Source organism: Lithobates pipiens, unplaced genomic scaffold, assembly GCF_037356315.1.
Source record: "Lithobates pipiens isolate NorthernLeopardFrog02 unplaced genomic scaffold, aLitPip1_a1.2 Scaffold_27, whole genome shotgun sequence".
NCBI classification, from domain to species: domain Eukaryota; kingdom Metazoa; phylum Chordata; class Amphibia; order Anura; family Ranidae; genus Lithobates; species Lithobates pipiens.
Window position 1 is genome coordinate 40,286,550 of NW_027507788.1, and position 14,907 is coordinate 40,301,456.

The following is a 14,907-nucleotide window of genomic DNA, read 5'->3' on the forward strand; positions in this document are numbered from 1 at the left end:
AGTCTCCTGTTCTCTTTGTATTGCTTCCTTTGAGTGAAATCCCTGGTGATCCTGCTAGTCCCTCTGCTTTCCTATTTAAAAAAATGACCATTCTAAGCAGGAGAACACACCGTGGTCAGTTCTCTATGCTGAGAACTCAGCCTGCTCTCCTTCAATGATAAGACTTGTCCTGACACACACCCCTCCCCCCCAGCACAGCCATTCACTGGGAAGCTCAGTGTACTTATACTTTTCCTCCCCAAATCTCTTATGCAGCTGAAAATAGAGGGAATGTGATCACTTATAAAAAAGGGAAAAAAGGTATTTATAATTTTTTTATATCTATACACAAATGTTTTGCCTTTAATTTCTATTGTAACCACTTCAGCCCTGGAAGATTTGGTTGCTCAATGACCAGGCCATTTTTTTGCGATTCGGCACTGCGTCGCTTTAACTGACAATTGCGCTGTCGTGCAACGACAAAATTGATGTCCTTTTTATTCCTGCAAATAGAGCTTTCTTTTTGGTGGAATTTGATCACCTACGGTTTTTATTTTTTGCGCTATAAACAAAAAAAGAACAATTTTGAAAAAAACACAATATTTTGTACTTTATGCTATCCCCAATTTTTTTTAAAAAAAGTTAATTTTGTCCTCAGTTTAGGCCGATGTGTATTCTTCGACATATTTTTGGTAATAAAAATCACAATAAGCGTTTATTGATTGGTTTTCACAAAAGCTATAGCGTCTACAAAATAGGGGATAGATTTATGGCATTCTTCTTCTTCTTCTTTTTTTTTTGCTAGTAATGGTGGTGATCATGATCAGTGATTTTTATCAGGGCTGCAACATTATGGCAGACAGATCGGACACTTTTGACACATTTTTGGGACCATTGGCATTTATACAGATTACTGTGTAAATGTAACTGGCAGGGAAGGGTGATCACACTAGGGGGTGATCAAGGTGTTAACTGTGTGTCCCAGGGAGTGATTCTAATTGTAAGGGGATGGGACTGCCTGGGTGGGGAGAGCGATCATTGTTCATACTTTGTATGAACAACAGATCGTTCTCCTCACCCCTGACAGCACGGAGATCTGTCTGTTTACATTGACAGATCTCCGTTCTGTCTCTGTGTGGAACAATCACGGGTGCCTGGTGTCGCCTCCGGCACCCCCTAGTGGTCAAAATGCAAACTGACGTACAGCTATGGTGGTTCGCCCAGGGAGCCAACCTGCCGCAGTATAACTGTAGCGGCTGGTCGGGAAGGGGTAAAACTGAGTGAGTTGTTTTACAAGATGATTGTTTACAATCACTTTAGGGGGTTTATGTCAGTTATAAAAGGAAAAATGAATAAACAGATATATAACGTGTCTGTATAATTCCGTGCACCTATGTTAATTTATATATATAAATTATATATATATATATATATATACAGTATATATATATATATATATATATATTGTATAGAAGATATGACATTACTTACTGAATATGACCAACAGGCCGATCACAAATGCTACAGCTGCAAAAATGAGGCCACCTCTTCTGACAGTCTCGTAATCTGGAAACATGATAAAGAATGGTCAACACACTCAAAGTGGGAAATGCAATACAAACTAACAGATATGTTTTCATCACTTCTGCGGTTCAAAATCCTCCACTCAAAGTAATTGAATGACTTAGACTGTCTATAGACAGCAGCGTGCTATGGGAGTGCGGTGCTCACCCGAGTGACACCCACCACAGGGCTGACACCACTGGCATTGCGTCAGGGGTCGCATTTGCTTCAGTGGGTAACCCTTCAGTGGGTCCCCCAGCAGGTTGCCAGAAAAAAGCATGCATTAATGGAAAGAGTGCCAGACCAAAGGATAAAAGAGTCCAAATGAATATATTTGTTTATAATAAAAGAAAGTCAACGCGTTTCTGGGATTGTTCTTGACCCACGGAATGCCCTGCCAATTTGGGTTTTCACCGAACAGGCAAACAGGCGATGTTCGGGAAGAACTTTTGCTCAGCCCGAATCATTCACCCAACTCTAATGGAGAACAGTTACAGTGCAGTATCCATGGTGTACGTTCATCTCTAAGCATAGAGGCCCACCTTAAGGCTGAGTATTCCCCTATGGCAGCGGCAGCCTTGTCCCGGGGCATTGGTGAAGATGGCACAAAGTAAAGGTACCCTGTGTGTGTGTGTAAAGTGACCCTGTAACAAAGGGCCTAATATAGCCCAGAAGAACCCACATGGGGTAGGCCTCACATGTTTACTGCCTAATCCCTTTAAACCCAAACACATTTTAATTGCCCATGTTCTGTAGCTGATTAAGGTGGTAATCAAACTCAACTGGTGCCTTATCTCCAAAAAACTAGCCTCAGAACCTGTGTAATCAAAATGTGTTTGAGTTTAAAGGCAACCCTACTCACATGTGACCCAGTACTTGGCACCCAACGATTTAATGGAGAACATGACTAACAACCACACAGCAGCTACCCCTGCAGGTACAACTTCTCCACCAGCCTGCCAACAAATGTTCGGACACTGGAATGTACACTCCAAACCACACCTGCTAGTAAGCTTGGTATATATCGGATGCAGTCTGTGCTCATATGTCCACACATCGGAGGCACAAAAGGAAATACTTTGATGATGCAATTTTGTTGTCCACGCATAGATCGATGTGCCAGCTTACATGCATATCCTTTATCAAATATGGCTCTATATCTCCATAGTTTAAAAAATGAGCAAACATTTGCCAGTGATAATGTAGAGTAAATGTTGATTTGAAATCACGTGCTTACAAAAGTAGCAACTAGAATAAGCTGCTAGCAATCTATTCTAGGTACTGCAGCATAGAAATCTATCGTTGTGCTGTACTATTATATGTTGCTTTATATTATTTCTCATTCAGACTTACCATAGATGAATCTGTTTTCCGTGTCACCTATGTCTGTTAAAAAAAAAATAGGAGTGTAAAGACATAATAAATAATGAGAAATACAGTCTTTTCCATAAATCTTTCAGTGTCATATTCAGGTTTTATTGTAATAAAACATAATCTAGGTGTAAATAATGAACAGCTGACTGCAGTGTCCAGGTAAAAAGCAGCACCATTCACCCGGAGGAAAAATAAGGCAGCTGGCAGCTGTTGCTGACTATAGATGGTGATATAATGCCTACCACAAACAGGGCCAATGCATTGTACAGGCAGATAATGTCTGTTTTCTAGTAATTCAATATATAATCAACCATATGGTGCAGATCGATGCTAATGTTTGTAATGTTAATCCCACAAGCATAACTGTGGCAGACTGTGCGTCCTGTTTGGTTTCTAATGTATACGTTTACTCTGCGTTTACCTAGTTTTATGGATTCAAACAGATTTTGCTTATGTCAGGCTGTAGGATTGATGGGTACACTTAATCCCTGTTGCAGAGACTACCAAGGCATAAAATCTCTTGTTACATATAAACTTTAATTGCTACACCTGGTTAGTTGAGTAGTCATGCATCCAGGTTAAAACAGGGTAGATAGTCAAAGCGAATGCACTTCAGTCTCATTAACAAAAATGAAGAAATAACACAAGTTGTAAAGGGAAAATGGGAATGACAAAGGGCATCTTTAATCCTAGGTTACCGTAAAAGATAAAAAAAACAAAAAATCATATAACATTTCAGCAACAAAATAATATAGCAATACAAACAAAGCTACCAGAAAATAGTTGTCCAGTGAGAATTTGGACAAATAAGAGCCAACACTGAGGATGAGAAGGTCCCCTTTAACCACTTCAATAATGGACACGTTCACTTCCTGCCCAGGCCAATTTTCAGCTTTCAGCACTGTCGCATTTTGAATGAAAATTGCGCAGTCATGCACAGGGGTGAACTGACAACTCATGGGGCCCCTGGGCAATAGGAAATTATGGGGCCCCCAAGCAATCCGAGATTATAGGGCCACACAGTATACACACACACACACACACAGTATACAATCACACAGTATACACAGACATGTTTCTATTGGCTGAGAAGGTACTGGAGAGGTGGGGCAGCTATAATCTTGGGATTTTTATACCAAAAGGATGTTGGTAAGGGACATTTCAGAGACATATGTAAAAATTTAAAAAAAAAGATTTTTACATACTGTCCCTGGTTTTACTGAGGCTGGCAACCCTGATGGGGCCCCCTAGTGGCTCGGGGCCCTCGGGCAGTGCCCGAGTGGCCCAATGGTCAGTCCGCCCCTGGTCATGCAATACTGTACCCATATGACATTTTTATATTTTTTTGAGACAGAGCTTTCATTTGGTGGTATTTAATCACCACTGGATTTTTTATTTTTCACTAAAACTAAAGAAAAAGACTGAAAATGCTGAAAAAATAAATACACATTCTTAGTTTCTGTGATAAAATTTTATGGGGTTATTTGATGAGTATGCTGATGAGGCTGCACTGATGGGCACTGTGGCTGCCCTGATGGATACTAGTGAGGCTGCACTGATCGCCACTGGTGAGGCAGCACTGATCGCCACTGATGGCCATTGATAAGCTGCACTGATGGGCATCAAAAGGTGGTTCTGACTGGCACTGATAAGCAGCACTGATGAGCATTGATAAGCTGCACTGATGGTGCTGTACTGATCAGGGCAGTGATGATCAGTGCACTGATTATCAATGTAACTGTGCCCTGTCAGCCTTGCCGGTTATCGGCTCTCCTTTTTTTATCCAGTGACAGCGCATGAGGGAAAGAATGCTGATAACTGACAAGTTGTTTACATGTGATCAGCTATGATTGGACACAGCTAATCACATGGTAAAGGACCACTGTGTCCAAAGGACACAGCAGTCACAAGGTACGGCCTATGCACACCTTATGGGGCATGTGGGAGGCATGTTCTGAGAGAACATCCATGGACACCCTCTCAGAACTAGAGAGATGCACTGTGGTCGTCTTTCTGGCTATGGCACAGTATTGATGTGGTTAATAGTGCCCCTTTTTTCATTACAGCAATATGAGGTTATTGCACATACTACTTATACCATTTATACGTTGATGTTTTATTGACATCACCACCTAATATAAACCAGTATCCCCTTATTTATTATTACAGCAGTATATGGTTCTAGTATATATGTATATGCATTGGTGTTTTATTGATGCCACTGCCCAAAATAAATCATTATTTCACAAATTTTGCTACAGGGAAAAAAATAGTGAGATAGTGAGATTTACTTGCTTTTAATAAGGCAGCATTTTCCTATTTTTTCTACTGTGCAAGTTGAAATTTTCATGATAGAAGAATAACATTTCAGATGAGCAATCCTCCTTCTTTTGTCAAATCCTCCTCTAAACTGCTGTAATCTACGTTTTGTTTTTCCCAAAGATCTCCAACTGATTGTAGAGCAGGGATATGCAATTAGCGGGCCTCCAGCTGTTGCAAACTACAAGTCCCATCATGCCTCTGCCTCTGGGTGTCATGCTTGTGGCTGTCAGAGTCTTGCTATGCATCATGGGACTTGTATTTCTGCAACAGCTGGAGGTCCACTAATTGCCTATCCCTGTTGTAGAGCAATTTACCAATTATTTTCTGTTTAGGATTTTTGCCCTGTTTATTTTCAGTACCCTGAGACGCCTTATTTTTCTCATCCGTAAGGTGGTAGTCCTACATTGGTAGTTACTTCCTATAAGGAATGTCACTATTATCTTGCCTATCACTAGGAAACTGTCTTTTATATATCAGACCTCAGATATCATGTGACATCAGACCAAAGCCAAGCATTTTTCTGTAGACTGTGATTCCAGAATCTGGTTATTATTATTATCATTATCATTATTATTAGGAATAAAACACTAAACAATATGGTATGTACAATTACATCTATCTGCAAATAAAAAAAAAGTGATCGTTCTCATATAATTAATTTAGTAAAATATATCTGATGCCAAAACTTTTATTTTTTTTTGTATATAGTTCTGGATAGAGTAGGGAAGGATTAAAACCCCTGACAGTTTGCTGAAGCAGGCAACCCTTCATTAATTACATGTTTATCATTATTTATATTACATATAATGGGTTTCTCATATGGACCATATGAAAAGAGTTACAGTACTTATCAGCAAGACAGGAACTATAGATTTCATTTATTAATATGAGGATAATGACCTGGATATGTCACGTTATGGTACGTGAACCTACTTTTGAGTCTCAAACTAACTACCTTATATGGTTGTATTTATGTAATCTAAACAATTTTTCAATTGTTTTCCCTTTACTAATTTACTCACATGCTTTATTTATATTTAAACGAAATACTAATATCTTCTTTTTGTATATATTTTTATTTATATATATGTTTTTTAAATGGCAAAAGAAGTTTGATGCTTCCGTTACCAATACTTAAATCACCAAAATTCTACAGAGCCGTTCTAATGTTACCACTGATTCAGGAATTAAAGTGTATGTATCACCAACACTTGTTTTGGGAATAGGGAATGGTTAAAACCCCTGCAAGATTATTTTTTTTGACTGTGTACCATTGGGGAAATTTCCCTTCGCCTCCTGTCCCAAAGACACAAACTAAACCTAAACTAGGGAGATTTCCCTTTTCGCCCTTGTACACACGGTCAGACATCCCGACAACAAAATACGTCAGATTTTGTCTGAAACTGGTGTTGCATACACACAGTTGGACAAAGTTGTCGTAAAATCCAATCGTTGGTAACGTGATGACGTAATTTAGTTACGACGGGACTACGTTCAGGCTAGTAGCCAATAGCTTTGGTCTAGGAATTTGATCTGAGCATGCATGCCACTTTGTCCAATCGGAATTCTCTACAAAGTCCAATCGGATCATGTTGTCGGAAAATTTTATAGCCCAGCTCTAAAACTTTCTTGGTTGCATATTCCGACGGAAACAGTCTGATGGAGCCCACACACGGTCAGATTATCCGACAACACGGTCCGATCGGACATTTTTCGTCAGAATGTCCAACTGTGTGTACAAGGGCTATGACAGCTGTTCTTGGAACAAATGTCCCTACTAGATGATTTCTCTCACCTTTTGTTCTTGGGACAACTCTGAAATTTTTGATTGCCCCTCACTTTTTCTCATTGACAATGCTCACTGGTGTATCCAAATCAAAAAAAAAAAATGGTTTTGCCTATAGATAGACTTTAAAAATGGTAAAAAAAAACTCCCTCACAATCAAACTGAATAATTTCTAGCTTCGGCGCCAAATGCTAAAATGTTATGTTAACGAAGCTCGCTTTTTTGAAAGAATTACACAAATTTTATTTTTAAAAGAAAAATATAAATATTCTTTTCTAAAAAGAGAAGCATGGGCATCTGGTCACAATAAATCCAATTTAAGAAGAAATGTAGATATATATATATAAATGATATACATTTAGAGAATGTTAAGGGTGAGATTTCAATCTCTTTATCAGACCTTGAATTTTTCTTGTTTTAGATAAACATTTCACACATTCTATTTTCTTTTTTTTTTTATTTAAATTTCACTCCTCTTCATTTAAAAATACACCATCAACTTGCCCTGTCTGAATGCCTGATACTCACCATGCAAATGCCCCCTCATTGCTCCTGCTTCCATCTCTATTGCCACTAAAATCCCCAGTGTTTGCTGGTGTTGGAAGCTAAAGGAATGATGATATTACTTCCTTGGTCATGTGATAGTGCTAGACCAGATTGGCTGCTAGACCCAAGCACTGTCATATGGCAGAAGGTTACACGCGCCTCCATATCTAGAAGCACCAGGTATTGCCACCAGTGTTCTTTTTTTAAACTTTCTAGAAAAAAACTACCACTTGCCTACCACCTAACTGTAAATATACGTCACGTTTTTTACCTTATATATCATTGTTATGGCAGCAGCTAGTTCCCATAACCCTGTTTTGTTTTTGTTTTTTCGTTATGTGGCTGGCTTTCCAATAAAAGTGATCCCAGCAGTGCACCCTCTGCAAGATCACTTTTATAGGTGGCAAGTGAGGTGCCCCTCCCTCGCGACTTCCGGTAATTTACGAACTTACCGGAGCCATTGAACGTGGTCAAAGGCTAGACAGGAAGTGAGGGCAAGATTTTTACCACTGGGCTGTATGCCCTTGGAGAACCAGAGCGACCTCTGACATCACTTCCGGTTCTCGAGCTTAAAGAGATGGTTTTCAAGTCAAAGTGTATATTTTATTTATTTTTTTAAGGGTAAATGAGAGATCTGGGCTGTTCGACGTGGTCAATGGCTAGACAGGAAGTCGAGTGAGGGCAAGATAGCCCCCACTGGACTCTATGCCCTTGGAGAACCGGAGCGACCTCTGATGTCACTTCCGGTTCTTGGGCTTAAAGAGATGATTTTCAAGTCAAAGTCTCTTTTCTTTCTTTTTTTTAAGGGTAAATGAGAGATCTGGGCTATTTTTGACCCCAGGACCTGCTTATTTATATTACAAAGGCTTTTTATGTTACTTGTAATAGGAATAAAAGTGATCAATAAAAAAAATATAGGGACAGTGAAAAAAAAAAAATGTAAAGTAAAATAAATAAGAAAAAAAAATTAAAGTTCCCCATCCCGCCGTGCTCATGCGCAGAAGCAAGCGCATGCGTAAGTCAAGGCCACATATGTAAACAGTGTTCAAACCACACATGTGCGGTATCTCCGCGATTGTTAGAGTGAGAGCAATAATTATACAGGGCATCCTCTGTAATTCTAAATAGGTAACCTGTTAAAATCTTTAAAACGTTGCCTATGGAGATTTTAAAATACTGTGTAGTTTGTCACCATTCCACGAGGGCGCGCAATTTTAAAGCATGACATGTTAGGTATCTATTTACTCAGTCTAACATCATCTTTCACATTATACAAAAAATTTGGGCTAACGTTACTGTTATGTTTTTCATTCATTAAAGTGTATTTTTCTCCGAAAGAATTTCGTTTGAAAGACCGCTGTGCAAACACAGTGTGACATAAAATATTCAACAACCACCGTTTTATTCTCTAGAGTCTCTGCTATGTTTGGGGATTCTAAGTAATTTTCTAGCAAAAAATACAGATTTTTACTTGTAAACAACAAATGTTGGAAAAAAGCCTGGTCTTTAACTGGTAGAACCCTGTAAGTGCTTTTTCCCAATTTTTGTTGCTAACTGCGAATTTTTGGGGAAATTTGAATTCATTTCCTGCCCCCAAGACAAAAAAAAAAGTGAATAGAAATCTCTCCAAAATGAGAGACACCCCACTCTACTTATAACTAGAACAAGTGTTCCCAATTGAAGGATTCCTCTTTCTGTCCCAGTAACATCTCAACCATTTAGGAATTCCCATTACATTTTGCCTTGGTGAAATTTGATCACCAAGACTAGTGAGGATGAATCTCCCAAATGGGAACAGAGACAATAAAACTGGAAATTGTAAAATATCATTGTTTATAGATATAACATATGATTGGCAATTGCAATACAAACACAATGTTCACAAATATTGAGTAAGGGCCAGTTCATGCCCCAATTTCTGCTTTCTGCGTGTGTTTCTGCATGTGCATTTTATGATGCATTCTGGTGCATTTTTTAATGTATACAGGGCATTTCTCCCCTCTTATTTTTCCTTCCTCTCATTTCAGGACTTGTTCATTCCGGTGTATTTTTGATGCATTCCTGGGTGTTTTTGATGCAGGTATGTTTCATACAGTACAAATGCAGCATGTTCTACTATTGTTGATTGCACTGATGTAAACTAGGGCCATTGGAAATACATGGAAAACACTGTCCATGCATTGTTGATGCGCACTGGACCGCATCTGGTGTGAAATGGCTCTAAGGGTCAGTTCTGTGCACGTTTCCTGCACCGCAATTAAAGCGTACAGCACTTGGTCTGCTGCGGGTGTCAGGGCACCCCAAATCTAGGTCGCAAATGCAGTGTGTTTGCCAGCACCTGATTGCATGGTGTAGAAGTACCTGGTTGCTCTGTGTTTTGTAAAGTAGTGCATGCACTACTTTTTCTGTGGTCCGGCGCAATTTCAGCCTGTTCAAATTAATGGGCTGCAATTGCGATGCACCCGGATCGCATTTGAATTGCACAGGAACACACAGGTGTGAAACGGTCCTAAAATAATTTTTTGGATGGACAAATTTTAGATCTAATGTGTTTTTTAGTAGTAATGATCTGTGTAGTAAATTGATTATTTTATTCTGTAGAAAAATCATATTCTGAGGCTGTGGACTCAGAAAACAAAGAGCTTGTTCACATCTTGCATCCATTAAAGCGCACTTGGTTAACATACACTTTACTAGTTGCCGTAGACAGCACATTTCGTTTGGTATGGGCTGTAAATGCGATTCAAAGCAAAAAAAAACACCTGCACTATTATTTACACTGCACAGGGCACACTTTTTATTTTTTTTATTTTTTTTATTGTACTAGAATTTATTAAAGAATGAATTGCAATGCACCGCGATGCACAAAGTACGTTACCATGCCAAAGCATTTTCTCAATTTTTTTTTTTTTTTATTGTACCAGAATTTATTAAAAAATGAATTGCAATGCAATGCACAAAGTACGTTACCATGCCAAAACATTTTCTCAGTTTTTTTTTTGTTTTTTTTTTAATCCTATGCCATTTTCAGGGTTGCCCATTTTCAATACTCTTTAATCACAAGCTTCTTCTAAATGCTAGCATATAATAAAGAAAAGCTTTAATGTCATTTGTATTATTGTAATTAATGGATTATTTCTTGTAAAAGCAGAAAATAACCCTGAACTGAATAGACATGGCTGATCTCAGTATACTGGCAACATTAGTAAAAATATCATATGTAATCGAACTAACGGAGAAAACATCAACTGGGCAACAATAATAGCTATTTCTAAGGCATAATATATAATAAGAGAACGGGTTAGCAGAGCGGTATAATAGGAATAATGTGCAAATGGAAAACATAATAATTCAGAATATATAGTAGAGAACTTTAAAAAGGTAAGATGGCTTCACTAGAGAGTAAAGAAACCAATTGTGAATGGTGCCAAAAATTGCATGTCATTTCTTGTGCTGAGCTCCAGCATCTCATCTTACCATCTGCCATGCCTCAGGTCTCACACAGCTGCTCCCGTCCCCTTCACAAGGTAAAGTGTGTGATACCTGTGACAATTCAGATAGGACAAATATTCAGAGACAGCCTTCATTAAACATTAACCATCCTTGGGGTAATATTTCTCCCAGTCACGAGGGATGCAGGATTTGGATAGATGAGAATGGGGAGAGGCTGTGGAAAAATACAAGAAATCTATTCTGCATAAATCTTCTCTCGACAATAAAAGCCGCTCACATGTCCTCATTTTCTAAGAAAGGTAATGGAGGAGTTGAATTATTTTTACTGGGCATACTAAAAATTGACACCGTATAAGGGCAGAATCATAGTTCGTTTAAAGCACTCAGGGGCATGTGCCAATGGGCGATAGGGTAGGTGTCGACAGCACCAGCGACAATTTTTTATAACTTCTGTTGCTTTTTTTTTTCTTTTTTTGGCCACCACCTGTGTACATACCCAACAGAACCGGTGGACTGTAGAAGTGAGTCAAAAGACTCTGCAGAACAAGCAGCCATCTTTATTTTCAGTACAGGCCATGAGAGCTCCTCATTTCAAATAAATACAGCTTTAAGCATCATTTTGTTTGGAAATACAAAAAAATAAATTTAACATAAATATGAAACATTGCATATGAATTTATTTTATATTTCAAATTTCAAACCACAATTAAGACTTCTAGGTTCCTTTTCAAATGTTTTCTAGGATAATCTTAAATGCTTAATGCTTAAATGCATGCTAATGGCATGTAATGCCAACAGGGTCGGTGCTACCACAAGGCACACTAGGCAGCCGCCTAGGGTACACTGCTATCTAGGGCACGGCCATAGCTGCTGGTTCGCACTGTTTGACTTTAACCTACAGTAGTCCCTGTCGTTGTATTTTTTTATTTTTTTTTAATGCCTAGGTTTTTGGAAGTCATGCATACAGGTCGACCTGCACTCCCTGTTGTCACCAATGCCTGGAGATCGGTATGCTGCCGCCCTGCCCTCCTTCAAAGTGGTAACGGTGGTTATTGGTTTTGCTGTGGGTCTTGGACCCAGCGGGCGCTGCACAGCGGAGGAGGTACTGGTGTGGGCAGTGCCTTCTCTCCAGTGGGGAGTATATAGGGCGGTTTGGTAGGTAAGTTGGCCTTGTGGAGGCACTGGTGGTACTACCCTTTGTTTCTTACCCTGGATGTTGCAGTTGGACTGGTAAGCCTAGGGGGGTGCAAGTAGCTGGTCTTGTCTGGGGGGAAAAATAGTCTAGCACCGGCCCTGAATGCCAAGCTGCAGTTTCCAAACCGAGCAAAATCCTTTCTTGTATTAAAAGAGGTATAGACTGCAGAGAGAGAGATCATTTTGCCCCTGTACAAATCATTAGTAGGATCTCATCTGGAACATGCAGTTCAGTTTTGGGAACCAGTTCTCAAAAAGGATATCGGGGAACTGGAGAAAATGCAGAGAAGAGCAACCAAACTGATAAGAGGCATGGAGGAGCTCAGCTATGAGGAAAGATTAGAGGAAATTAACAAATTCTCTGTTGAGAAGAGGAGATTAAGGGGGGTATATGATCAACATGTATAAATACATACACTATATTGTCAAAAGTATTAGGACGCCTGCCATTACACGCACATGAACTTTAATGGCATTCCAGTCTTAGTCCGTAGGGTTCAATATTGAGTTGGCCCACCCTTTGCAGCTATAACAGCTTCAACTCTTCTGGGAAGGCCGTCCACAAGGTTTAGGAGTGTGTCTATAGAAATGTTCCAAACCATTTGGTGGAGGGGGGATTATAGTGTGTGGCTGTTTTTTCATGAGTTGGGCTTGGCCCCTTAGTTCCAGTGCAGGGAACTCTTACAGTGTCAGCATACCAAGACATTTTGGACAAATTCATGCTCCCATCTTTATGGGAACACTTTGGGGATGGCTCCTTCCAAAACAAGGTCCATAAAGACATGGATGAACGAGTTTGGGGTGGAGGAATTTGAATGGCCTGCATAGAGTCCTGACCTCAACCTGATAGAACACCTTTGGGATGAATTAGAGTGGAGACTGCGAGCCAGGGCTTCTCATCCAACATTAGTGCCTGGCCTCACAAATGCGCTTCTGGAAGAAAGGTTAAACATTCCCATAGACACACTCCTAAACCTTGTGGACCACCTTCCCAGAAGATTTGAAGCTACAAAGGGTGGGCCAACTCAATATTGAACCCTATGGACTAAGATGCCATTAAAGTTCATGTACATGTAAGGGCACGTGTCCCAATACGTTTGACAATATAGTGTAAGTGGTCCACATAGTGAATGTGGTGTTGAATTATTCACTTTAGGTCATCACAGAGGACAAGGGGGCATTCTATGTCTGGAGGAAAGGAGATTTAATCTCTGAATTACAAAAAGGCTTCTTTGCGGTAAGAGCTGTAAAAACTGTTTCTGGAGCTCAGTAGATTGCTTTAAGGCCTGGATTCTTTCCTAAATGTACATAATATAACTGAATACTAACATTTATAGGTAAAGTTGATCCAGGGAAAATCCAATTGCCTCTTGGGGAATGAAGATGGAATTTTTCCCCGTGCTGAAGCAATTTGGATCATGCATTACAAGGTTTGTTTTTGCCTTTTTTTATTGGTTGAACTGGATGGAGTTGTGTCTTTTTTCAACCAGACTAACTATGTAACTTAACTGGAAAAAAGCACATTTGTAGTAAATGAAACTCAGATTACACCCATAGCCGAATAAGTCTGATTAGTAACCATACCTGCCAATGATCTATGATGAGAAAGAAGGACTGAGGTAGAATGAAAGACTAAAGTGTCCCTTTGTTGAAGATAATTACAGAACTGCGTCACTCAGTTGAAGAAAATATATATTTAAGTTTATAAAATATTCACTATTACTGAACTACATGCACTACTAGGTTTTTGATTGAATGTTTGTAAGAAAACTCATTAGAAAATTCTTAGCATACTCGATGGCTTAAAGTATGTAATTCGAAAGTACTTCAACATTGAATTTGCTTTTAACATTCCATTTTGGAAATAATGAACTTTGCTAAAGGAAAAAAAAAGCATGCACTGGGGTTAATTTACTAAAACTGGACAGTGCAAAATCTGGTGCAGCTCTGCATAGAGACCAATCAGCTTCCAGTTTTTATTTTCAAAGCTTAATTGAATAAGCTGAAGCTAGAAGCTGATTGGATGCCATGCACGGCTGCACCAGATTTTGCACTCCCCGGTTTTAGTAAATCAACCCCACTATTACAAATTCATTCTTTCATCACGGCAGTTGAAAACGAGAGTTGATCTGACCCCACTATTGATTAGAATATCAAATGAAGGTTCCTAAAATGTAAATATTTGAAAGAAATTCTACTAGCGCTTGACACTAATGCAGTGAATATTTTATAAATCGACCCCTTAGTATAGAATAACAGTTTATGTGATTAAATAGTGTATTTTTTATATACAGATCTATATATCTGACTGAATCAGGGACTAAGGAGGAGGGAAAAGGGACTGAAAAATGTAGGTAAAAAAGAAGAATAGTCCTTCCAACTGATGTGAGCTGGGGAGCTATGCAGTCTCTTATGCAGGCCATACATGGTCGAATTTCAAACAAATTTTCTTTTCAAAATCAGAAAGTTTTTTTTCGTGATCCGATGATGCCACCATTGATTTTCAAAATTCAGCCGACCAAGCCTTCAATTTCACCTCATGTTGCTACAGAAAAGGATTTTCGTGACCGGGAATCTTCTTTTCTCTCTAAATTTTCTTTTCTTATTATATTTCTCGCACGATTCTCCCATCATTGATTAGAATAGCGTTTGTTTTTCAAAAAATTTCCAACATGTTCGATTCCTCAAAT